The sequence below is a fragment of the Callithrix jacchus genome, chromosome 20, assembly GCF_049354715.1.
Source record: "Callithrix jacchus isolate 240 chromosome 20, calJac240_pri, whole genome shotgun sequence".
NCBI classification, from domain to species: Eukaryota; Metazoa; Chordata; class Mammalia; order Primates; family Cebidae; genus Callithrix; species Callithrix jacchus.
In genome coordinates this window covers 30,616,337-30,640,110 of record NC_133521.1, presented here as the reverse complement: position 1 = coordinate 30,640,110, position 23,774 = coordinate 30,616,337, and the positions used below count along the sequence as shown (strand labels likewise).

The 23,774-nt window shown below is 41.9% G+C and overlaps 1 protein-coding gene and 1 long non-coding RNA gene across 5 annotated transcripts in view; one reads left to right on the top strand and one right to left on the bottom strand.

The window, feature by feature from the left end:
- Positions 1-11,041, top strand: part of LOC118149733 (uncharacterized) — a 30,708-nt gene extending 19,667 nt beyond the window's left edge. Inside the window, exon 2 of the long non-coding RNA XR_004737395.3 lies at positions 10,084-11,041. This is a non-coding gene — a long non-coding RNA (uncharacterized LOC118149733). The remainder of the gene's footprint in view (positions 1-10,083) is intronic.
- The window catches only part of HYDIN (HYDIN axonemal central pair apparatus protein), a 516,394-nt gene that overhangs the window by 473,318 nt on the left and 19,302 nt on the right, over positions 1-23,774 (bottom strand). The gene's annotated exons all lie outside the window — the stretch shown is intronic.

Here is a 23,774-nt window from a genome sequence, read left to right as displayed (position 1 = left end):
GGAAATCTAAGAAACTATTGGATGAGAGAGGAGCCGAAGGGGACATGATGGCTGAATGCAATGTGGGACCCTGGAGGGGATCCCTGAATAGAGGAGTTCAGATGTTAAGTAAAACTAAGGAAACCTGAATACATTGCAAACTTGAATGATTAAGAACGCATCAGTATTAGTTCATTAACTGCAACAAATGTATTATGGTAATGTAAATGTTAGTAATAGGAAAAACTGTGGAGCGTGGGGTTTGGGGCAGACCTATGAGAACTCTGTAAAACACCCCTTATACAGAGTGGTGGGGGGTTTGCTTATTAAAGTTTTGTTTGGTTGGTTGATCTTTTTTCTTCATTTTAGGGATAAAGCCTTGCTCTGTTGCCTAGACTGGAGTGCAGTCACACCATCACAGCTCACTGCAGTCTTGATCTCCCAGGCTCAAGTCATCCTCCCACCTCAGCCTCCCAAGTAGCTGGGACTACAGGTGCATGCCACTACCTGGCTAATTTTAAGTAACATTTTTTGTGACAATGTGGTGTCACTGTGTTTCCCAGGTTGGCCTCAAGTGGTTCTCCTGCCTTGTCCTCCCAAACTGCTGGGATTATAGGTGTGAGCCACCGTTCCCAGTCATTATTTTGATGTCTGTTAACCAATCATGGGAGTTGGGGGACACAGAATAAATAAGCCCTTACTCCCCATCTGCAATTACTCCATTACAGATCAGACCACATCACTGACAACGATATCACCTTTCTACCACCTACCTGGATGAAAAAGCTGAGATGGTGGAAAGCAACTTGTTGCCTTTGCTTAAAAGCTACAGTTTCTTATACTGATGTTGAAATGGCCAGAGGGGGCATGTATGGGTGACCGAGTCATGTGACTGTGGAGAGGAAAGCCAGCCTGAGAAGGACACGTTTTTTTCAATGACTGAGTTGGGGCTGCAAAGGTACTGAGTTCATACTTCAAAACTGTGCCTTTGAGGTTGTTTGTTCCTCTGTCGTGTGTGTGTGTGTGTGTGTGTGTGTGTGTGTGTGTGTGTGTGTGTAGATGAGGTCTCACCATGTTGCCCAGGCTGGTCTCAAACTCCAGGGCTCAAGCAGTCTTCCCGCCTTGGCCTCCCAAAGTGTTGGGATGACAGGCGTGAGCCACTGCACCCCGTGTGTGTGGGGTGGTGGGGAGAGGGAGAATGGGTGGGTGGTGTGTGATCTCTGGGCCTTTGGAGTTCATCCAGCAAACACACCTCCTGGGCAAGCTGAGTATTGTTAGATGTTAGGGATACAAGGATGAATGTGTTAATGTGCCACATCTGCTGCCCATAAGGAGCTTAGTCTACAGACAGGACGGTGAACAATTACAGTACACTACAAGAGCCAGAATGTTCTGTGTTAAAAAGAAAAAGAGTGTTTTAGAAGTGCGAGGACAGGAACAATGAACTCTACCCAGGAACGTGGTGAGAGAAGGCAACACTAAAGAAAGAACTTGTGAACTGGGCTTTCAAAGATAAGTAGGTTCTTGCCATGTTAAATGGGAAAGGTACTCTAGGCAGGTGATTCAACATTTGCAAAACACAGCAACATTCAACATCATGTGCTTGGGGAAGTGGCAGCTGGAGCATCCGACAAGGGATTCACAACCTGGGAGCTGTGAGAAAGGTCTATTAGGGAGAAGAAGGGCTGAAGTCAGGGAGACCAGGTAGGAGCCTATTGCTGTGATTCAGGCTGGAGAGGATGAAGCCCTCCGATCATTGGGAAATGTTAAAAGATGCCTTCACACCTACCTTCTCATTTCTCCACCAACACATTCAAGCCAAACAAACTTGAGTCCTGAAAGGCCTCTGCTCTTGGCAACTCAGGAAGGCCTAGCATCTGTTTCTTGAGCAGAAGCCCCAGGTTGGCAGGGCCCAAGCTTCTTCTTATTTAAGAGCCCTGAGGTACACAACCATGCCCATTCCAGAGCTCAGTGGGGAATTCCACACACATGCCACTGTCTGCTAGGTAACTTTTTCTCTCCTGTTCAAGTCCTCTCAGTTCTAGCTGCTAGAAAGTGCCCATGTTCACAGCCTTTCCAGGATCACTTCGACAAACCTTCCAATTTTGAAGCTAAGAAGCTGCAGAGAGGACTGATTAACAGTCTTTTTTGTTTCTAAGAAGAGAGACAACACCATGAACATGCAGGTTTCCTCTTCTCTTGAAAATCAAGAAGATAACTTCTAGTAGAGAGTTTGCCCTGAAGCCAGTTGGCCTCATGAAACCTCAAGGGTTTAGTCTCAATCTCCATTGTTGTTGTCAAGGGACAGAGCTCAAGGATCTCAAGCCCTGTGAATGGGTACAACCGTTCCTGTTAGAACCCTGGCCCCATGGCTTTGCTGTACTGTTCAGCCACGTAGCTGGATGGCAAAGGCTCACTTTGAATCCTGGCTCCATCACGTACTGGATGCAGAGAGTAGCTAAGGTCATACAACCTCAGATGACTGGCTTTACCTCTCTGCATCTGTTTTCCCTTTTGTAGATGACAGAACCCACTGCAAAGGGCTATTGTGAGGATTAAACCTTATGCGCTAAGTAATGTTAATATACACAGCCTAGCACATGGTAGTCACAGTTAGCTGGTAGATGCCTTTTGCAAAGTCAGCCTGCACTAGTTCTACCCTGCACACACATACCAAACACATGCTGCTTGTTTGAGTAGAGGCCCAGAGGGGCAGTGGTGTGTCCAGGTGAAGGGTTGGACTCAGCAGTCAGGATTTGAATCCTAGCTACTGCACTTCCCAGTTTACAAACAAGGAATCCAGAGCCCTCACCACAATTCTTGTTCATTCCAAACAACTTAATTTTTTTCTTTGCCCTCTCTTGTAGCTCCTGCATTCAGGCCTTCTTAATTTTACCTCTGGGGGACCTGCATGCAAAGCTTAGTTCCCTCATGGGTTTCTGCAAAATATTCACTCTCGCTATGCATTTAATGAAGTAAGCAGCTTCCCTCATTAGTAAAATGGGAGCAATCATAGGAATTGCCTCACAGGGTTACTATAAGGAGTAAATGAGCCTCATCCATTGTGTGTAGTTAGAGTTCATTCATTCTCATTGCTACATAATAGTTCATGTTACAAATAGACTATGATTTATTTATTTATTTATTTTCGAGACTGAATTTTGCTCTTGTTACCCAGGCTGGAGTGCAATGGCACAATCTTGGCTCACCGCAACCCCCGCCTCCTGGGTTCAGGCAATTATCCTGGCTCAGCCTCCTGAGTAGCTGGGATTACAGGCACGCACCACCGTGCCCAGCTAATTTTCTGTATTTTAAATAGAGACGGGGTTTCACCATGTTGACCAGGATGGTCTCGACCTCTTGACCTCGTGATCCACCCACCTCGGCCTCCCAAAGTGTTGGGATTATAGGCATGAGCCACAGTGCCCAGCCTAGACTATGATTTATTTATCCATTCTATTGTCGAGGAATATTGGAATTATTTCCAGTTTGGAGCTATTACAAATAGCGGTGCCACAAAAATTCTTGTACTCATCTTTTGATGAACACATGTTTACAATTTCTGGGTCAGAGGTATGTTTTAGTGGATACTGCCAGCAAATTTTCTAACGTGGTTGTTCCCATTTAAATCCCAACTAGCAGTGTATGAGAATTCAGTTGCTCCATATTCTTACCAAACTTAGTATGTTTCTGATGTTTTCGTTTTGGCCACCCTAGTGCATTTGTGGTGCCGTCGTATGGTGGGGGCAATTTGCATTTCCCCGGCGACCAATCAAGCTGAACATCTTTTCATGTGTGGACTAAACACAGTGGGGGCACACAGTTAGCATTCAACAAATGTTAGATATTCTTATTAGTACTGCTGTTATCGGATCAGTGAAACTCAACTTTTTCCAATGGGGACAGGGGCAGAGACTTGGGGAAGGTTTTAAAATGTTAAAGTTTCTTGGCCTATCATTATCATCCATGTGTGTGTGTCCCAATGCCTCCCTCTTCTCCTGGTTAACGTCTCTGTAAATAACACTCCACTCCTCACCTCTCCCAGAGTCCAGACATGTTAAATAATAGAAACCAAAAGCCAGGTGACACTTCTGACCTGCACCCCAAACAGGTTCCCACCCCTCTCAGATATGTCACCTCCAAGAGAAGCAGAATGGACCCCTCTCCCCAGAAACTGCCTGGAATCTCATCTATCTGGCCCCACTCCTTCTAGCCTCTTCCTGATGAATGGCTTTGACAACTTTCTCATTATTATGGCCTTTCATCCAAGACTGACTTGAATCTTTAATGCCTTCCGTTAGGAAAAATGCATCACTTGGTTTTTAAGATGCACAGACAACTCCCCTTGCAGAGCCATATCCTGAGAGGTTTGTTAATGCATCAAATCATGGACTTCTGAGGACAATTTCTCATCCCCAAAACAAGAAGACAGTTAAGGTCTACCCTTAGTTTACCTCCCACTGGCAAACTCCAGGAAAAAAGAAAATAACCAGCATTGTATAACTGGGGGTGGAGTTACACCTTACACCTTGGGAAAGGGAAAAAAGGAAGGCAGCTTAATAATTCCCAAACTAGGTCAAAAATTTATATCCATGTGTATATAAAATAGTCTTCATTGTGTAATGTAATAAACATGATTTTCTTATCTTAGTCACTGGGTTAAGAATTCCTCTTACTGAGACCCAACTTTGTTAGGAAAAGTTCTTGGTATAACCTCATGAAATAAAATGTGAGACCCTTGCTACCAGGGACCTTGGGGGACAGGAATACTCCAGATAAGACAGAGAACAAATTTGCTAATTGCAACAAAGACTGAAGGGACAGTGAGAAGCGAAATGGATGATTAAAGGCTGTCCAGTGGAATCTGTGACCTCCTTAAGTCTTCTAGAAATCTACTTCATTAAATGCAGAGTAAGAGTGAATCTTTTGCAAAAGTCCTTGAAGGAAGTCAGCTTTGCATGCAAGTCCCCCAGAGGTAGAATTTAAGAAAGCCTGAATGCAGGAGCCACAAAAAAAGGGACAGAAAAAAATTAAGCTGTTTGGAATGAGCAAAAATGGTGGCGAGGGCTCTGGATTTAGATAAGCTCAGAGTGACCAACTTGTCACAGTTTGTCCAGGACTTTTCCAGTGTTAGCCTTGAGAGTCTCACAACTCAGGCGACCCCTCTGTCCCAGGTAAACTTGAGCCAGAATGTACAATTGAAGGTTCGACTTTTGTTTATCTAAATTTATTAGGCTCAAGGATGTCCAGTTGATGGCCAAATTTTAATTAAAATGGCACCTAGACTGTTCAACTTCTGGTTTCTGGGTTTGACAACATTTGACACACGAACATATATACAGAAACAAATACCAAAAGTATATGCTCAAATGTTAAGCGTGTCATAACAAGTGAAATCCCCCTCCTGGTCAAGAATTTCAGTTTCACCACAGTTTACTTGGGAGTTTTCTTTCCTTTGCGCATTGAGGAGTCATGGCTTTGCCAGCTCCTCTCCTAACCCCCCAACTTAGCAGCCTTTCCATGGAAAGACATTCCTTCTGACCTTGGTCTTTTGAGATAGAAAGAATAAATCGTAAGAGGCAGGGCAGGTGTGGTGGTTCACGCCTGTATTCCCAGCACTTTGGGAGGCCAAGGCGAGCAAAGCACTTGAGGTAAGGAGTTCAAGATCAGCCTGGCCAACATGGCAAAACCCTGTCTCTACTAAAAATACAAAAATTAGCTGGGTGTGGTGGTGTGCACCTGTAATCCCAGCTACTCAGAAGGCTGAGGCATGACAATCACTTGAACCTGGGAGGTTGAGGTTGCAGTGAGCCAACACTGGGCCACTGCACTCCATTTTGGGCAATAGAGCAAGACTCTGTCTCAAAAAAAAAAAAAAAAAAAATTGCAAGAAGCTCCTTTCACAGACTCACCACATTGACCCCATTTTTCTCCTTCTGCCATTCTTCCCCCCACTCCATTTGCATGCAATGTTGAAGAACTGATCTAGGGAAGATTTGTGCACTTTCAAGAAGCTGGGTCCACTGAGGTCAGCTCCAATTAAATTATGTCTTCAATATGTTTAACTCAGACTCTGGATTTTTGTAGTCCTAGAGACCAGTATAAATAAATTTATTAAGTATGTGATCTCATCACTAAAGATTCACTCAGCCCCTTGACTTCCAAATTAGAGGACATATTTCAGGAGCTGGGTCAGAATTCTATCTTCACAATTCTGGGGTTAGAATAAGGCAATATTATCCAGGTGTGCTTTATGGCAAGACATGCCTGAATTTTAATTAACACCTGGCAGTATGGGCTTGGGCGTATTCCCTATCAATGATGGGTATGAATGAAAGGAATCAAGGATTCAGACCTGAGGAACTAAAGTAGCCAACTGAGATGGTAAAGGCTGTAGGTAGAGCAGGTTGAGGATGAAAGATCAAAAGTTCAGCATAGGATATGTTAAGGAGAGAGTTCTAAGTTGGAAATAGAAGTTTGGGAGTCACTGGTATATCAATGGTATTTAAAGCTCTGACTAGATGAGATCACCACGGAAGTGACAGCAGAGAGAGAAATGTCTATATGGCCATGCCTGCACTATTCTAGGAAGAAGTTGGCTGACCAGTATTCCCTCCAGAGCCTCCTGTCTGCCTGCGTTCAATAGATCCATCACAGCGGAAGGTTCCATGCCCATACATGGGGAGTTAGTAAGTGCAGAGCAAGGAATCTCAGGTTTGGAGACAGAAGAGGGCCTGGAGGGCCAGGCATGGTGGTTATGCTTATAATTCCAGCACTTTGGGAGGCCAAAGCAGGCAGATCACTTGAGGTCAGGAGTTCAAGACCAGCCTGGCCAACATGGAGAAACCCCATCTCTATCAAACAAAACAAAACAAAACAAAAATTACCTGGGAGTGGTGGTACGTGCCTGTAATCCCAGCTACTCAGGAGACTGAGGCACAGGAATTGCTTGAACCAGGAAGTGGAGGTGGCAGTAAGCAGAGATTGCACCACTGTACTCCAGCCTGGGCGACAGAGGGAGACTCTGTCTCAAAAAAAAAAAAAAAAAAAAAAACAAACCAAAAAAAAAAGAGGCAGAGGGCCTGGAGCTCAGTTCACCTCTGCCACTTCTGGCTCTGGGCTATGTTATTTTGGGAAAATCACTTAATCTCAGTGAACTGCAATTTCTTCACCTGTAAATTGGAGATAACATTGCCTCCCTCGATGACTGCTCATTTGCATAGCTATAACAAAATACCACGTACTGGGTGGCTTACACAACAAACATCTATTTCTTATGGTCTTAGAGGCTGAGAAGTCCAAGACCAAAGTCACAGCAGATTTGGTGTCTGGTGGGGGCCTACTTCCTGGTTCACAGATGTCCATCTTCTCACTGGGGTCAGGGGACTCTCTGAGGTCTCTTTCACAAGGGCACTAATCCCATCTATGTGGCTCCACTCCCATAACCTAATCACTTTCCAAAGGACCCTCCCCCTAATACCACTATACTGGGGCCAAGGATCTCAACCTATTAATTTGGGGGGGCGAGTGGGACACAAACATTCAGTTTGTAACCCTCCCTTACAGAATACCTGTGAGTGTTAAATAAATTGAACAAAAATACTTTGTAAAATACTTTATACATCATTATCATTGATCCCACTATAATCTCTGATAATTTCAGGGAGAAAATGCTTTAGTGATTAAAGTTTAGAACAGTATCTACCAATGTTAAAAATCCATATACCATACCCTTCAATGCAGCCATTCCAACTCTCCTACAGATATAGTTGTACACGTATAAAGATAAACGTGCTAGACATTGGTAATGATAATGAGAAACTGGAAACAATGTATATCAGTAATGGATTGGGTAAATAAGCCATATATATTCACACTGTGGAATACCAGTTGCTAAATATAATGAGAAAACGTGCATATAAAGACATGAAAAGATGCCTAGGATATTTAAAGAAATAATAAGCAAGTTGCAGATGTCTCCATGGCATGATCCCATTTCTATTTTACATTTATATGTATTTATATTACACATTTTGATACAAGAATATCAAAAACACTGAAGGCCATACATGACACCAGAGAATAGTCACTAGGGTCTCTGTGCATGTCACTTACCTCTGGTAAAAGTAACTGGTGTTGCAGAGAATTACTTTCACTTCCTCCTTTTACACTTAGGAATTGTTTGAATTTGTGTAACAAACAAAGTATATTTAAAGACATACCACAAACCAATCCCTGAGCCCTGAGGTTCTTAAGAGGGTGGGGGCACCAGGAACATAAATCATACTTTCAGGCCAGAAAACCATGCCTCTGCTGGGTTCCCAACTATATTTCAATCCTGCAAGCCACAGCTGTGCTTCCCACCAACCCAGGCACTAACACAGTAGCAGCAGCCCAGAAAGGGGAAAACATAGGCCCGAGAGAAGGGCCTCTTTGGGTAGGAAAAAGAAAATGCAAATGTATTCTGAAAGCAGATGGTGTCTGGAAGAGAAAGTGTGTTTGGCAACAAGAAGGGAATCACAGGGGAAGGAGAGAAAAGCAGTAAAAGAGAGACAGCCAAAGGAGGTGGTAATTAAGTGCAAAGCTGAAGATTTCCAAGGGATTTTTCAGCGTTGGCAAGAGTCAGGCCTCTGGACGATTCTGTCGAAGTGTATAGAGCTTGTTTTTCATTTCTTTTCTTTATTAAAAGTATTCCACTAGAACAGTACCTCTGAACCATGATATTCTAACATGAGTTTGTGAGCAATGCTCCAAATATTAAAGTTTTCCAATAATTTACTTTTCTTTATAAAGAGGAGCTGAGGTTGGCTGCCTCCTCACTGCCATTCTGATACACTTTCTGGGGTGGGAGAGACAAAGCCACCACCAGCCAGGGGTGAGCGAGTTGTGTACAACCCACACACTATTTTTCTTGCCACCTCCTGACACTGTCACTCTTCTCGGGGCTCTGGAGCTTCCTGTGGGGTCATTGTCTGTAACAGACAAGAGTCACGCCCTTCTCAACCCTTTTACAGCATTAACCAAGGCACAAACGTCTGAAATATCCAATAACAAAGAGATTAATTGATGATTTGTTTTGTACCAAATTGCTTGCTGCCACAGCTGCTCCAAATGTTAATAAGCACTGCTGAACTATGGCCGCTGCAGCAGGGAACAGCTGTAGAGGCTAGAGGCCAGCTCCCCTGCCCAGTGAGGGACAGATGTCCTTATGTCTATATCAACCCCTCCGCTCACACCAGCAACAGTTCACAGACAGGACTATGAAGGATAGGTTTTGCATTTGGTCCTAAGTAACCTTTTAATGTCACATAACCTGAGCCAAAGCCAAGAATACATTATGACAGTCCAAATTACCAACTCTCCCTTTGGGATAAGATGTATATTATGCACTAAACTGAAGGTCAGGAGACAAGTCTTCTGCTCCAGACATGATCAAAACCTTTCTGGGTCTTATAAAATGGGGCTTGTGATTCAAGTCTACTTTCAACAGGAAGCTTTTGGATTAAATGAGCTCAAACATTGCATGTAAAGGGCTGAGACTGCAGATACTTATATAATCTCAAGTTTAAGCTCACATTTTATATATACTATATATAAAGTGATGTATGTATATACATACATATATAATGTATATATAATATATATATAATGTGGGTGTATGTATTACGTGTGTGTATACATATATATGGAATAGTAAATTAGATAGTCTTTTCCATATTCCACTTATATCTTACTTACACCCCTTGAAGGTAGAGTTCACTTGTAAATATGTCAGCTGCCTCTCCCAGATAAGGACATTTTGTTAACATGACTACAATGACTTTATCATGCATAACAACATTAACAAGTCCTTGACATCATTTAATTCTCAGTTCATATAAACTTTCCCCAATGACTCAAAATGTGTTTTTACAATTGGTTCATTTGAACCAGAATACAAACGAGGTCCATTCATTGCATTTTACACACACACACAGTCACTCATACACACTTATGTATTTTTCTCTAGCTCTATCCACTAGAAGTGTAAAGGGCTGGGAGCAATAATGCCCTAATGGTAATGACACCTGATCTTGATTTCTAAATACTATTCTTTACTAAAAGGAATCAGGACTTGGAGAAACGTCTGTTTCAAGAGTTGGGGTAAAGAGAACACCAGATATGCCCGAGACATGCTGAGCCAGAAAGCAAGGATACACTCAAAGAAAGATGGGGTGTGCCAAGTGGACACAGAAGCCAGATTGTTGGAGGCTGACATCGCTAATCTAAGAAATGTGAGCATCAAAATCCATACTGATGGAAACAAATTATCTACAACTTGCTGAATAAAATGAGAATCCATGAATCCGACTGATGTAAATAAATGAATAAAATGAATGTTTGACAAGAAACAGGATATTTAAAGATTTTCAAAGTATCTCCTCATAAAATACTTGTTAGTAACAAAGAGAAGAGAAACTTGGCAGTAAAGGTGGCTGACAGGCACTGCCTTAATCAACCGATCAAGGTGAACCTCATCAGAGATGGGATACACCAAAAAGTTGTTTCACTTGACAATAAAATGCAAAAGGAACAACACAGCCTCAGTTCTGTGATATTCTTTCCAAAACTGCACAACCTGAAGCTCATCACAAGGAAACCAAGCAAATCAAAATGGAAGGACAGACTACAAAGTAACTGACCTATAATCATCAAAAGTGTCAAGGTCGTGAAAGTCAGTGATTGAGAAACTGTTCCAGAATGAAAAAGACTGAAGAAACTTAGCAAATAAATGCATCACGTGATTGCAAAAATAGGGTCCGTTGGCTCTAAAGGATGTTATTGGAACAACTGGTTTATCAGTTGTTAAATTTCTTAATATTAATTGGAGCATGGTTATCTAAGAGAGTGTCCTTGTTTGTAGGAAATGCACACTGAAGTGTTCAGGAATGATGGGACATCATGTTGGTAACTGACCCTCAAATGGCTCCGGAGGAAAAAAGTAGTTTCTTATGTCCTACGCTGACATCTTCAGTAACTTTTAAAATCAGAAAAAAATGCAATAAAAAGAATAACCTGCCTCATCAGTTATTTTCCCCTATATTCATAGAGAAAAATCAGATTAACTTCTGGATTCTGAAGCTTCATTAATTTCCAGAATAATGAGTTGGTGCCATAGAAATTTACAATGATAACAGTTTTCTAACGTATCAGTATGAGCTCAGATATTTTTATGTTTGATATGCTTCAGTCAATTGCAGTGATGATTCTTTTTGATTCTCGCAATTGTTTCTGTTCCATTCCCACAACTCTGGTAGTCAATCATTTTCTTTCTTCCTGAACATAACAAAATGTTCCAGGTTCATCATTTACATTTCCTACCCCAAATCTAGAATCAGTTTTTAGACTTTGAAAAACTCAGAGGAGAATTCCTTCCCTTTTAAACTAACTTAATTAATTCCTCTTTAAAAAAAAAAATAGAGGGGCCTGGTGGCTCATACCTGTAGTCCCAGCTACTCTGGGAGGATTGCTTGAGCCCGGGAGTTTGAGGCCAGCCTGGGAAACAAAGAGACTGGGAGATAAAAATTTAGAACACCATATATTCTCAACTTCCTTGAAATTTGTTCCTTTTTTTCCCCCTCAAATATCCAACTAGTTCTGGACTCCTTCCAAGAGGAATGGAACACAGAAAAGAGCTTACTCTAAGTCAACTTCTGTGGGCATGACAACCACCTGCTTCTTCGTGTGGGGAGAAGCTGGTGGAGGACTCATCTAATTCTTTTATTAACTCTCTTGAAACAGAAATGACAGACAGTGTTTAAATTTTATAACTTTTCTCATTGCAAGCACTGAGAGGTGTGAGTTGACTCACTGGATCAATGAGTTGACTCATTTATTTCCTCAGTAAAAAATATTTACAAGTAGTAAGCGGGACAATTTTCAGAAACCTCTCATCCTAAAATGCGAGCTGGCCAGGGGTGCATTGTTCATTCCAGCCTCCCAGTGATCAAGTGAGGTCTTCATTATTTTGATGGAAAGAAGGCGAAAACAAAATCCACTCACCGATGACAGAGAGAATTCACTTACTCGTTCACGCACCCATTTTAGTGGGAATCCACTACAAGCTGTTCTCAGTACTGAGGACACGGCAGGAACACGGAGAATAAACTGCTTCCTCTGTGGAGTTTACATTCTAATGGAGGAAACAGACCCTAGCAAGATAGATAAGTAAATTATAAAGTGCAGGAAAAACAAAGCATACAAAAAAATGCAAGGGAGATACAATTTAAATAAAAGGTTTTGAGGTGAGGCCCACTAAAAAGGTGACATTTGAACAAACACGTGGAGGAGGTGACACAGCAAGCCATGTGGTTTTCTAGAGGGAGAGAGTTCCAGGCAGAGGAAACAGCTTGTGTGAAGAGCTTGACGTGTGAAAGTGCTTTGAATATTTGTGAAATCATAAGGAGGCTGCTGTGGCTGGGTGGTTCATGCAAGATGAAGAGAGAAGGCCAAAGACAGAATGTGAGGGCTGGGGACACAGAGCACCTAGCGCCTTGTAGGCCATTTTAAGGATTTGGAGTTTCACACCCAATGACATGGAAATTTGTCTCTGGTTTTTGAACAGAGAAATGACTTTATCCAACTTATTTTTCAATGAGATCACTTTGGCTGCTGTGTTGGGTATAGAATAAAAGGAAGTAAGACAGACACAAAGACACCAGTTAGAAAGCGACTGTAATAGTCTAGGGGAAGCAGTGGTTACTAAGACAGGGCAGTAACAGTGAAGGAGGAGAAAAGTTGTCACATTATTAATACCTTTTAAAAGTAGAGCCAACAGGATTTGCTGAAAGACTAGATATAGGTGCAAAAAGAAGAGAGGAGTCAAGGGTAATCCGTAGAGTTTTTGCCTGAGCAATTTGAAGGGCAGAGGTTCCACCCACTGACATGGAGAAGAATGTGAGTGAAGCAGGTTTTGGGGAGGTTGCTGAAGAGCTCAGTTTTGGACAAAGTAGGTTGGAGATGTCTACCAAACATCCAAGCGGAGATGCCAAGTACGTGGCTGAATATATAGTTCTGGAGTTCAGGAGAATGCTCTAGTCTGGAGACATATATTTGGCCATTGCTGTAGGCAGAACAATGTCCTTCCAAACGATGCTCATGGGCTAATCCTCAAAATCTGTGAACATATTTCCTTACATGGCAAAAAAAAGGGCTTTGCTGATGTGATTAAGGGGATGGACCTTGAGATGGGTGATTATCCTGGATTATCTGGGCAGGCCCAGTGGAATCAAATGGGTCCTTACAAGCAGAGAACTCTTCCTGCTGTGGCCAAAGAAGGCTCCGAGAGAGAACATTTTGCGGGCTTTGAAAATAGAGGAAGTAGCCACAAGCTCAGAAATGCAGGTAGCACCTAGAAGCTGAAAAAGGCAAGGAAACAGATTCTTCCCTAGAACCTCTAGAAAGGAAGGCAGCCCCGCTGACCAGCTGATTTCAAGTTAGTGAGACCCATGTCAGACAGTTGACCTAAAAACTGCAAAATGAATTCACGTTGTTTTAAGCCACTATAGACAATTAATGCCAACATCATCAATATAGAGACGATATTTAAATCCATAAGAGTGGAATGATTAGAGACAGAGGGAGAAGATGTCTTGAGACTGAGCCTTGGGGTATTTGAATGTTAAGTCAGGGAAATGAGGACCCAACAGGGACGACTGAGAAGCAGGGGACACAAGACAGGAGAGAAACAGGAGAGAATGGTGTTCTAGTGGTCAAGAATCTGTGTCGCCTGCTGCTACATGGTTACATGAAATGGAGATCAAATTAGGAAACAAAGACAGAACAGGGACAGCATATATGCTCAGGCCAGCTGCTACAGAGAAGGAAGAATGCGGACCCTGGTACTTACTACAGGAGAGACAGGCAGGGTACAGTGGCTCATACCTATAACCCCAGCACTCTGGAAGGCTGAGATGATAGGAGGATTGCCTGAGTCCACGAGTTCAAAACCAGCCTGGGCAACAGGGCAAGATCCCCATCCCTAAAAAAAAAAAAAAAAAAAAAAAATACAAAAATTAGCTGGGGGTGGTGGCACACAACTGTAGTCCCAGCTACTAGGGAGGCTGAGATGAGAGGATTGCTTGAGCCTGGAGGTTGAGGCTGCAGTGAGCTGTGATTGCACCACTGCCTGCCAGCCTGAGCAACGGAGGGATACCTTGTCTCAAAACAAAACAAAACAAACACCCACGGAAGAAACACATGAATGGCACACACTCAGAGTGCTGACTTTTTTTATACACAGGGACTCTGGTCACTAGGAAACTTGGCCCAACTAGAATACTGGAATATTTCCAAACACATTGGTACTCTCTCCCCTTGAGGAGGGAGGGTGCGAAAGTCAGTAGTAGAACAGGAAAGAAGAGAAAAGAGAAACAGAATCAACTTTCAACTTTCTCTGACATTATCCCCTTTCCTTTTACCACCCAACATAGTCTTAGCTCTCCAAGGCCCTCACTTGACAAGTGTCGTATTCCCTAAGCCCTAGGAAGTTAACATAACAGCTCAAGACCAGAATATCATTTTCTCTTAAAAGAAAGTATGATCTAATCCAAATTAAAATACATAACCTTCCATTACCTGGCATTTGACGTCAAGCATAGCTTCAGACAAGGTTTTATGTTTTGCCTTTCTTCGCCTCGAAACTCAAAAGCTAATTGATCATCTATGAGAGACTGAAGTCAGGTAAGGAGAACCCTTGTGACTTCAGACAAATACAGCCCTTATCACACTGTCTCACAATGACTTGTAGTTGTTTGTGTACCTGTTCATCTTCTTCACCAGATTTGAGTCCTTAGAGAGGGGAGACTGTGCCTTTTCATCACTGAATTACAAGAAAAATAATTCACAAACTGCCCATTCATTGAACTTGTCATACGTGTCAGACATGGAGCTAATTGCTTTCAGGCATTTAATTGTCAGACAACTCTGTGAGATGAGCATTATTTATTCCATTTTGCAGGAAGGTTAAGAAATTTACATAATAGTCATATTAAATGGGAGGGTGACAGAGCAGTCCAATGCCCCAATCTGTGCTGAATGATGGCCCCACAAAGATGTCCACATCCTCATTCCGGGAACCCATGAATGCTACTTAATATGGAAAATGGGACTTTGCAGATGTGATTAAATTACAGATTTTTGAGATGGGAAGTTTATTCTGGATTATCCAAGCAGGCTCAATGTAATCACAAGGGTCCTGAGTGGGAGGCAGGAGGTCAGGTTGAGCAGGAGGATATGCGAAGAGAGAAGCAAAAGTTGAAGTGATGATGAAGGGGTCATGAGCCAAGGAATGCAGATGGTTTCAAGAAGCCACAAAAGGCCAGGAAACACGTTCTTCCCTAGAACCTCCAGAAAGGAACAGAAACAGTCCTGCCAACATCTTGATTTTAGATTTCTGGACTTCAGAACAGTCAGATAAGAAATATGTGTTGTTTTAAGCCACTGAGTTCATGGGAATATGTTACAGCATCGATAGGAAACAGATGCAGTGCTCTTTGCCTCTGTCCTTCTGGGATCCTTACACCCTGGGACCCAAGGCAGCACCCAACATGCAGAGCGCTCCATTAATGTTTGCTAAGTGAACTGCTGAAGCAGGAGGAGATTCTCCTCTAAGCCTTTTCCAGCCTGGCACAACCTAAACTCCTGACCACAAGAATCCAGCCTATCTCAGAGAGAGGCAGGCAGGAGTAGCCCAGGTATATCTGGGTTGGTGTGTCTTTTCCTTATTGCTAAATTGGATGGATGAGCTAATTATAGTCTGAAGCGTATTTTTTGTCAGTCATTGCACCCCTGGAAGACATAACAAAATATAACCCTAATTTACAGCTGTGATTTAGCATTCCAGGGGTGGAGGTGGGTCAAAGGAAGAGACCTATCTATTTTTATATCAACAACTTAGGGCTTTTCCCCATTTTCTACAGTACTGCATTAGATATCACAAATGATCCAGCTGAAATTATAAGCAGTAGTAGTAAAAAGATGAGCGGTGATCATATTTCACAATTGAATTCCTTTATAAAGGTATTTCATGACAAATTGGAGCAAGAAATACACACACATGTATGTAAAACACATAACTCCACCTTCTCCTTTCCCTGAAACCATCCTTGCCTGTTCTTTGAACAAGGAAGGTAATATTTTCTATGTTAATATTCATAAGGGGACATTTTTCCAAATTAATAAAATCAATATGTCAGAGGCATTCAAGCCAGAGCGACTCCATCTTGAATAGGGGCTGGGTTAAATGAGGCTGAAACCTGCTGGGCTGTATTCCCAGGAAGGGAGACATTCTTAGTCACAGGATGAGATCAGGGATTTGCACAAGATACAGGTCACAAAAGACCCCACTGATAAAACAAGATGTGGTAAAGAAGCCAGCCAAAACCCATCAAAATCAGGAGGGAGACAAAGACGACCTCTGCTCATCCTCGTTGCTTATTATACGTTAATTACAATGCATTTGCATGCTAAAAGACACTTCGACCAGCACCGTGATAGTTTACAAATGCCATGGCCACATTGGGAAGTTACCCTATATGGTCTAAAATGGAAGAATCTTCAGTTCTGGGAATCCCCACCCCTTTCCTGGAAAACTCATGAATAATCCATTCCTTGTTTAGCATATGATCAAGAAATAACCATAAAAATAGCCAACCAGCTTTCTACTAAACTGCCATTCTTTTGCTTCTTTACTTCCCTAATAAATTTGCTTTCACTTTACTCTATGGACTCTCCCAGAACTCTCTCTTACACAAGATCCAAGAACCCTTTCTTGGGGGTCTAGATCAGGACCACTTTCCAGTAACAAATACACCCCATAGCTTAGCTGCTTAAGAAATAAAGCTGCTTTGGAAACCTGGAAATTATTTAGATTTCACAAATGGCTCATGATGCCATGCAGGGTTATTTTCCTTTTGGTATCCCAGTTTCTCTAGTCAGTGAAAATCCTACACTTAGAAAGTTCAAAACATTTTCTGATCTTTTAAAGACACATACTATATAAGCAGAAAGATAGTCACAACCCCAACTAAAAGCAATCATTTACAACTGAATCTCAAATTCATGTTTGTAGTTCATAATCTATTTGTAGTTGACCAAGAAGGTAAAATAAATTATTAGGGAGATGTAAGCTAAGATCAGTCACTGCCCTTAGTCTAGAACTTCTGATTAGATTGGTACCTCCCATGGCATTCCTCAAAGCTCTAAGTGGTCCTGAGTAGCTTTAGAATCTGAATAAATCACACATACTAGGGGTCCATGGAGACCACTAGAAACTCAATTTATTTGTGTCCTGAGGCAGGATTTTATTGCTTCTCAAATTAACAGTTAAAAACATTTTGCTTTTCTGCCTCAAGGGTATTCATTGATGTATGACGCAGGGAGATTATTAAATCTCTGTTGCCTTCCAAAGATGTAAATTAAACCACAGCACTTCCTTAGCCACCTTCCGTTTATGAACTGCTGATTTATTATTAACTTGTCACACTTGCATGCTCATCAAAACAACCACACTATGATTAATTACTCCTGTTTAGTTAAGGGTGCTTGTCATTCTAACATTTTGCAGACAGGATATTACAAAGTCTCCTGATCTCTTTGCAGAACAGTAGCATGAAGACGTTTAAAGGACTAATCATTTCTGTGGATATATTTTAAAAGAACAGTGCATGTGTGTAACTATATCTTTTCTATTCATTTTAAATAAAGCTGCACTTCGTTTTGGTTTCCCTTGCCTGGTCACAAACATCACACTGGCTGATTTTGTCCATCTGGACATCTCCCAAAGACTTTGAAGTGGTCTGACATTAAATGGTCCAACATGAAATGGTCCAGCATAAACTCTAGTTTTTGTTTCAGTTTTGTCACTCACAATTCAATTCAATGAAGACAGTATTTATTTATCTTCTATGTGGCTGGCAGCAAATGTGGAGGTGTTCATTCATTTCTTCATACAATATTTATTTAATGTCTTTTATGTGCCAGTAATGGTAGCGGGTATATTGTTCACTGTTTCAACAGTGAACAGTCCTTTCCTCCACTGGATTTACAGCCTTGTTACTTCCCTTCCCAAGACATTTGTCTCTACATATTATGAGCAGGCGAGAATAAAATGACAATGCAAACCTGGATAAAAGGGAAGAAAACCACAGCGTTCTCCCTCCAAAGTTTGCACAGAATAGACAGTAAGTTGAGTCAGGTTTAAGAAGACATCTCCAATGCTCATTCCCACATAGCGGTCCAGGGCGGGTCTGCAGGACTGAACTGCATTGAAACCATGGCATTTTACCTCTTTCTATTCTCCTTGACCTGTCATATAACAGATCATATGGTTTGCTGAATAATCATTGAACCAAAAAGTTTTGAAATGAATTTTGGAGGCACAGCTGCCTGGCATCTCTCTCTGCCACAAGAAAAATTCATCTTTCTAGTTTAAATGGTAGAATAATCATCTTTTTTTTTTTTTTTAAAGATACAGATTCCTGATCAGATCCTTATCTCTCTTTAAAAGTTTTTACTATCTTGGGAGGCCAAAGGAGGAGGATCACTTGAGGCCAGAAGTTCAAGACCAGCCTGGTCAACATATCAAGATCCCATATCTACAAAATGTAAAAAATTAGCCAGGCATGGTGGTACACATCCGTAGTCCCAGCTACTCAGGAGGCTGAAGCAGGAGGATCATTTGAGCCCAGGAATTTGGTGCTGAGTGAGCTGATCATGCCACTGGACTCCAGCCTGGGTGACAGAGTGGGACTCTGTCTCAAAAAAAAAAAGATTTTATTATGGAAATTGTCAAACACACACAAAAAATTGTCACAGCCTGGATGACAGAGTAAGACTATCTCAAAACAAAAAGGTTTTATTATGGAAATTGTCAAACACACAAAAAAATTGAGATAATAAAATAATGAATCCCAAGTACCTATCACCTAGCTTCAGTGATTATTAGCATTTTGCTGTTCTTGTCTTTACCTACCACCTCTCCCCCTCCACTTTTCTTTCTGTGTTTATTTAAAAGTAAATCTCTCCTATCATATAATTTAACCTCTAAATCCATCAGAACATATCTCTAATAAATCAGATTTTAAAAACACAACTACAATATAATATCTAATAAAATAATAATTCTTTAATATCTTGTAATCCCTAGCCCATGTTCAAATGTCACTGATTCTCTTTAAAAAAAAATCCTTTGGACTGAAATCGGATCTAAACAAAGTCTACGCATTAGATTTGACTGATATGTCTTTCACTTACACCTTTTCTCTCCATGTCCTTTTGAACATCACCAAAATCATCTTCAATATTTGATTCTTATCCAGAATAAATAAGTCTGTCCAAACCTAACACATGCTGCTGGTGAAACCGCATTGTATAATATTTTCAAGGACAAACTACCAAAAGAAAAGGTGATCATACAATTTATCATGCAAATGGAGAAACTGAGTGAAAAATAAGTGCTGTTAATAATTATACTGGTGTGAACCAGGACGAACAGGTACCCTCCAAATAGAAGATATTAGGGGTAAAAAGGAGGATCAGGTTTCTGGATTCAACTTTGGACCTGGGGAGCTGGAAAAGAGCTGGAAAGGATGCCTCTGCCACACTTAAAATTAGAAAAAAAAAGTTGAACGAACTGCAGGTTAACAACTTTTCTTGGATTCCAAAGAAGCAGCACCAACTAGCCCAATATCAGAGGCGAGAGAAGTGCCTACAGGAAAACTCAGATGCAAGCGCTTGTTTACTTGGTGCAGTTGAACACCCGGAAGAATTGGGAAGAAACTGGTGGAATCTGATTATTGGCAGGTGACAGAATATGGCCTCAGATACAAGGGGAATTTACACCACTCACAGGCTTCTCTCTACAGGCCCTAGTGGGGGCTCATAAACAATGATGGCAACAGTCCTGAAAAGACATGCTTAGGGGAGGCGAGAAGCAGCTGCTGCAGGAAGGGCGTGGATACCTGCCCAGATCCTTCTTCCCTATCTCTCCTATTAAAACAAAAGAAATACACGAAAACCCAACAACTTTACCTCAAGTGGGGAATAAGGGCAACATACACCATTTCCCTTAGAGCACTCCTTAATACCCCCTGCAGCTTTGAGAAAGAAATTATTTTTTTTTAAATCCTCTACACCTCAGAGAGGAGCAGGAATATATGCTGGGCTCAGAACTATCACTGGGGAGAAAGAGAAGCATTAAAAAGTCACACAACTGAGATCCAGACACAGTGTCCATGCAACATTGAGGCTTAGTCAGAACAACAGGGAACACTTCCTTCACCTGCCACCACCAGAGCAAGAAGCATCACACAGCAACAGTGGACACTGATGAGAGGGCCCAGAGAGAAGCAAGGACATGGAGAGAAACTCTCTAGGGGTCACTGCGTAAGGAGAAAGTGTAAGGCTAAGGGGTGGCCTGACATTGAGAAAAGCCCATTCAATGGGTAAACCAGCCTTCCTCCTAATGCAATGTTTTGCTAGAAGAATTTGAAGTCTCTGGTACACTGAGGATAGCCCTACAAATAATAAACCCCCAAAGCCACATCAATACCTGTCTAGGCTGATTCACATTCCACACTAAAAATCTAGAAAAAGAAAAAATGTACCCTATTTGCAGGCTACTATTTACCTCAATCTGTGCTGTCCAGTGTTCAATATAAAAGTAAATAAAGTATGGGGTATATAAAACAAAATAAAAAGCACTCAATAGAACCAGATTCATCATTTAAATTCCTTATCTAACAGATACTGGAACTATGAGATGAGGAATTTAAAATAGCTATGAAAAATGTATCGAAGTATCCAGTAAAAGAACTGGACAACATGCATTGTCAGACAGGTAATTTCAGCAGAGATAATGAGAAATGTAAGACAAAAAATCTAATGAAGCTGATAGAAATGAAAAACACAGTAACAGATTAGCCGGATTGTCATTGACAGGTTCATCAGCAGACTTAACAGGGCCAAGGGAAGAACTGGTGAACTTAAAATCATCCAAACTGAAAGAGAATAGACAGTAAACAATAAAAACAGAACACAGCATCCAGAAACTGTAGGACAATACAAAATGAACTAACCGATGTATAGCTAGAATTCCAGAAGGAAACAAAGAGACAGAAATGAGGTGGCATAGATACAAGTAGGGGTAATGCCTGATAATTTCCAACATTAATTACACACATTAAACTACAGATCCAAACCACCAACCAAGATAAATACCCAGCCAGAGATAGACATATCATAGTCAGGTTCTAAAAACACAAAACAGGCAGGGCGCGGTGGCTCAAGCCTGTAATCCCAGCACTTTGGGAGGCCGAGGTGGGTGGATCACGAGGTCAACAGATCGAGACCATCCTGGTCAACATGGTGAAACCCCGTCTCTACTAAAAATACAAAAAATTAGCTGGGCATGGTGGTGCGTGCTTGTAATCCCAGCTACTCAGGAGGCTGAGGCAGGAGAATTGCCTGAACCCTCAGGAGGCAGAGGTTGCGGTGAGCCGAGATCGCGCCTTTGCACACCAGCCTGGGTAACAAGAGTGAAACTCCGTCTCAAAAAAACAAACAAACAAACAAACACACAAAAAGAAGTCTTGAAGGAAACCAGCAGGGGTGAAAAGACACATTAACATGGAGAAATAAACAGCCATCTTATTAGAAACCATGCAAGTCGGAAGACAATAGAGTAATATTTTTAAAGGGTAAAAGAAAAAATAGTGACAACATAGAATTCTCTACCTGGTGAAAATATCTTTCAAAAATAAAGGATAAAAATACTTTCTTGGAAAAAAAAAAACTCAGAAACTAATTGTCATCAGGACTAAACCATACAAATTTTAAAGAATATTCTTCAGAAAAGAGAAATCTGACAAGAGATAGAAACAAAGATTTAGACGAAGCAACAAATAATGAAGCTAAAACCATTCTTAGAAGAAAATTAATTGCATACAATGCTTATATTAAAAAAGAAAATCTCAAATCACTCACTTACTGATCTAAGAAACTAGACAAAGAAGAGCAAATAAAATCCAAAACAAGCAGAAAGGAGATTTTAAAATATAGAAGAAACCAATAAAACTGGGAAAAAGTACACAAAAAGAAATAAAACCAAAACATGTCTTTTAAAAAGAGATCAATAAAGTTGATTAAAACCCTAGCCAGATGAGGAGGAGGAGGAAGAAGGGGAGAGAGAGGGGGGAAGAGAGTGAGGAGGGGAGGAGGGGAGAAGTGGGAGAGAGAAAGAGAAAAAAAGAAAGAAGGAAAGAAAGAAAGAGAGAGAAAGAGAAAGAAAGAGGAAGGAAGGAAGGAAGGAAGAAAGGAAGGAAGGAAGGAAGGAAGGAAGGGAGGGAGGGAGGGAGGGAAGGAGGGAGGGAGGGGAGAAAAAGGAGGAGGAGGAGGAGAAACGAGGAGGAGGGAGAGGTTAAAGAGGAGGGGGAGGAGGAGGAGGGAGGAGGAGTAGGAGAAGAAAACGGAAAGTATGAGTTTCAGGAGTGAAAAAAAGGATGTCACTACAGATGTCACAGATATTAAAAAGATAAAAGAATACTATGAAAGACTCAATGCCCACGAATGTTAAAATGTAACATGGAGCAATTCCCTGAATGATATCAACTACTAAAACTGAGTTGTATGTCTGTTAAAGAAATAGAGTTGCCGCTGCCAGCCCACACACCCCTGCTCTCCTACAACTCCACTGCCCAACTCCTCTGCCTGCTGCAATGGAAGAAGAGAACGCGGTGCTCATCATTGACAATAGCTTCCGTGTGTGCAAAGCTGATTTTGCTGGGGACGACACCCCCTTGGCCTGTGTTTCCCTTTGTCGTCAGGCGCCCCCCCCGCACCAGGGTGTGATGGTGGGCATGGATCAGAAGGATCTCTACGTGGGTGACATGCAAACAGCAAGCATGGCATCCTCACCGAGTGCGGCTATAGCTTCACCACCACGGCCAAGGGAGAGATTGTGTGCGACATCAAGGAGAAGCTGTGCTAAGTCACCCTGGACTTCCAGCCAGAGATGGCCACCTGCAAATCCTTCTCCTCCCTGGAGAAGAGCTACCTGATGGCCAGCTCATCACCATCGGCAATGAACAATTCTGGTGTCCGGAGGTGCTGTTCCAGCCTTCCTTCCTGGGCATGGAATCTTGTGGCATCTACGAGACCACCTCCAACTCCATCATGAAGTGTGATGTGGACATCTGCAAGGACCTGTAAGCCAACATGGTGCTGTCTGGCAGCATCACCATGTACCCATGTATCACTGACAGGATGCAGAAGGAGATCACCACCCTGGCACCAGCACCACGAAGATCAAGATCATCGCGCCCCTAGAGCATAAGTACTGGGTTTGCGTTAGCAGCTTCATCCTGGCCTCACTGTCCACCTTCCAGCATATGTGGATTAGCAAGCAGGAGTATGACGAGTCAGGTCCCCTCCATTGTCTACTGCAAATGCTTCTAAATGGACTGTGAGCAAGATGCATAGCATCTGCTGCATGGGTTAATTCAGAAATATATAAATTTGCCCCTAGCAAATGTATATACCTCATGCTGGCCTCATGAAACCGAAATAAGTCTTCGAAAAGAAATTGTCCTTAAAGCTTGTATCTGATACCAGCACAGGATTGTAGAACTTGTTGCTGATTTTGACCTTGTATTCAAGTTAACTCTTCCCTTGGTATTTGTGTAATACCCTGTACATATCTTTGGTTTCACCCCTTAGTACCTGTGGCTTGCTCACTTTGTGGCTGATGTAAGAACATG